A 3,976-nucleotide genomic window follows, 5' to 3' on the forward strand; every position below is an offset into this window, starting at 1 on the left:
CTTCGGAGGGGTTTGGGAGTGATGATTTTGACAGGACCCTGGGCATGGCACCGGCTGTGAGCGAGGGTTCCTGAGTAAAAGGATCTTCCCCCCTTCCTTCAGCAATACCGTAGAGTGTCAACGAACCAAGTTACATTTAGAGCAGAAGCAGAGCTGACTTCACAGTTTTCACCAGTTTTGGACATTTGACTGGATACCTGTCACCACGCAGCAGAGGGACAAAGCTGTGGCAGGACACACTTGTCACAAAAAAACCCCAACCAGCAGTTCTGGGTACCATTGGACTAAGGAGCAGGACAACATCAGTTAAACCGAATTATTGCAATACCTGTGCAGTCCAGCACTTCCTAAAGCGGGAATACAGTTCTCGGTATGTGGGCAGTGCATTGCTCAGTGCTTTTATACCATGCTCCACTCTAGAGGTAAATGCATTTCAACGCTGGAGTACATTTGGTGTGCGCTGAAGTTGTCATGTCTGAGCAGGAGCCAGAAGGGCACTTTCATAGCCTGAGGAGAGAAGGGCTACAGAGTCACAGGGTATGTGACTGTTACTGAAAATTTGGGGACAGCTATCTTCAGCGCTTTAATCCAGGAAGACTCAGGCAATTTTGGAATTCTGTCGGGCGTCTATGGGGCTTGGGTTTAAAAGCTGAACAGGTTTTTAATGTGATGTTTTCAGAGGCAAAAGATGTGGAAGCCCAGAGTGCCACTATTACAACTCCAGTCCAAGCAGAGACACATTTTAAATAACCAGTAAAAATGCAGGAGTAAATCAGTACGGAACAGCAGTTCCACTGAAAGACCACAAATCCATGACCAGGCACAAACCAATTTTTTTTATGTATGTTAAAGTAGTTGAAAACTCACCTCATATCTGTTCCTCTGCTTATTAAAGGACCTGCAGCTGTGAGGACCTGTGCATTTATTTTTCAATATTGCTAGCACTCTGCACAATTTGCCGGCTGGATTTCACAGTGTGCCAGTAAATAGTTACCTGCTTGTTTCCTGGAAAAGCAGGGATCTCAGGCGCTCTTTAGAATTATTTAATCTTCTCACACATTGTTTTGCACTTCCATAAACAGGACAGCAACTAGGGCTTGAAACAAGGGAAAAAAAGAGTGCAAACACATGACTGGGTTTCTGCAGCTTTAGCACGTTACCACATGTCTGAGGTGCACATGCTATGCAGCATGTGCTATAGCAAAATGTGAAAAATTGACTCAACTTGGCCTATGCTGAACATGTGTCTGAGCCCTAGCAAGTAAACAAACCGATAAGTCATTCTCCAGTCGAGCTGCCAAAGGCTCTTCGGTACCCAGGCAGAATTCAGCTGATGCCACACTGCCAGACTGCGCTTGCAGCCAGCCGCTAATAAGAAAAATCATCGCAGTTGAGCTCTTTTGAGTAGAGATACATTCCTGCAGATTAATTCTCAGCTGGCTCAGCCGCAGAAGGGGTGAGAGGGCATCTTAAAAAAAGCAGCACAACTTTGCGTTAATCAGGCGTTTCGCCTTGTTCAGCTCATGATCTCTCATGGGACAGAACTGCATCCTGTCTCAACTGCGACCTGACCAGGTTGCCCCAGCGCAGCAGAAATGCCATGCCAAAGCCAGCACATTTCAGGAGGTGGCTGGTGCTTCCACACAGAGCTCTGCCAGTCATCACTCGGGGTTGCCCGGGGTCTGTGGGTTAGCACACTGAGCCTGGGGATACCAAAAACCTACTTTTGCCATGTTCACGCTGAGTACCACTCTGTGCCTGGTTGGAGCCATCACCCATCAGCTAAGCAAAGAGGTACCTCTGAAGTCAATCATTGCTTTTGAGAAAGTAATTCAAAAGAAACCCTGTCTGTCTAAGTCGGGCAGCTCTTTCCCTGTGTGAGGATAAAGTGAATCAGGTCTGAGTAGGAAGTGAGATCCAAAGCCAAGAAGAAGAAACAATATTTTTCCCAGTTTCTAAGCTAGTTCTGAACCATCACCATTTTCAGCTCGGTCCCTGCGTGTCTGCTGTGAAAACTGGGACAGAGGCTGTTCTTCTACATGCTGAAAGCCTATCAATGTGCCTCAAGTTCAAACAGGGAGACCAAGAGGTTCCTCCTGGTTTCCCATGCCTTCAACAGCCTGAGGTGTGTCCTGCCTGGGGGAATTGCCCTCTAGGGGTCAGATGTGCCCCCTCCTCCCTGACTCCCAGGGCAGGAGGTCTGGGTTACCCAGCAAGGTTAGCCATGCTGAAGCCCTGGGCCAGCTAGCTGCTACTTCCAACCATGACACCAAAACCGGTTGTTAGCCGGGGCCCCTTCTGCCTTCGCTCTGCTGACTGTGAACACAGCTGCCTTCTCCTCTGGTCGGGCGTCACGGCAAACCCAGCTGCTAGGAGCTGCGAGAGTCAATACAGCTGCTCAAATGGTTTTTTTTTGTTAATGTTTTTACCCTTACCTGACATCCTGCATAGCATCTGCTCATCACATGTCTGCCATTTGCCCATCCTGTGAATGAGGTATGTGTGATAAAAAGCACTGCTTGCACTAAGAAAGGGGAAAGAAGGAAAATGGTATAAGGAGGGAAGAAAGGCTGATGGCAAGGAAAGAAAATACGAAAGATGGAGAGAAATAAAAGTGAACCTCTGTAGAAAATTTCAGCAGAGTTCAGCAAGATGATGGCGCATGTTTCTCTACAGTTATTAACCACTAATAGGATTTATGAGGGGAATTTGTCATGCTGTTAGGAGCATTTAGAAAAACAAAAAAATAATCTGGAAAGAATCTTATATGCTATAAACATCTATTCTTTCTAATGAACACTTTATGCTTTTTAAGAGTGGAGGAAGTAAAAGGAGCCAAGAGGAAGTCGAGCAGGATCTGGTTTGAGATGAAGCCCCCAAGGTGTGTGAGCATGTGGAGTCCTTGGCTCAAACAGGCATCTAGCACTGCATGAGATGTCCCGAGCATCTGGCCTGGCCTCCCGCCACCACTCAGCAGGCCACCAGTGTCCCCTGTGTCATACCTACCAGCCCACACAGATGTCTGCAATGACCAAGGGCATCTCAGTGGTGCTTGGTGCCGTTGCTGTGGCAAAGAAACGAAGCCTACATGCACTTTTTGGCTTGGGTGCCACAAGTTGTGGGGCTTAGGGGCAAGCAAGGATGCATCCAGTTGCAGGGGTGATGCCACAGACTGAACGGACCTGTCTCCCCTGTAGAAGGGACAGTCCAAAATGGCAGAGATCATCCAGGCGTTCAGTAGTCAGGGAACCAGGTGACGCCATTGCTTGCGGGGAGAAACGCCAGACAGTGACCTATCCTAAAGCAATATATTGTACAACCGAAGCGAGGACGCGTCAGAGGACTTGGTGCTTGGCAGTGAGCCAGCTCCCCAGGACCGGGGACACAGAGGCTAATTCTGTGGCACCCTCTGACTTACCCCGCAGAGCTGAGCTTCCTGGCATCTTCTACATTTCTTCTGGGCTTTAGGAGTCTGAAATGCAACCCAGTGAATAAAGAGGCATTTTGAATGGCTTGAGCAACAGCTCCCCCGATAATCCTCACTTTTCAGCACAAGGTGGCAGACTGTCCCCAAGATAGGGAACAGCCATGGGAGACCAAACTCGCTAGAAATGGTCCCTTGTCACTGTAGAAGGAAAAAATGCTATTTGTTGTCCCTCTTTTAGCAGAAGGATGAAGGGCAGGATGTTTCTGTGGGGCTTGTGCTGATTTAGGGAGAGCCACACCGTGGTGAATGTTCATTGCTGTGAAAGGCTTCCTCCAATTCTGGCTTTTCATCCAAAATAGCCTACTGGCTTGGTAAGAAAGATGACTGAAGGGCACCCATGGTAAGGTCGTTGTGATGATGGGATGCTGCTGTGGATTCATCTCCCCTGTCTTGGGCTGCCTGACAATCAGGCACTGTAAGGGCCCTGAGTGCGTCCTCCCTGCTGGAGGTTTGGCTGCCAGGGCTTGTGCCAAGGTAGTGATGCTGCGG

The sequence above is a fragment of the Apteryx mantelli genome, chromosome 3 (genome assembly GCF_036417845.1).
Source record: "Apteryx mantelli isolate bAptMan1 chromosome 3, bAptMan1.hap1, whole genome shotgun sequence".
NCBI lineage: Eukaryota > Metazoa > Chordata > Aves > Apterygiformes > Apterygidae > Apteryx > Apteryx mantelli.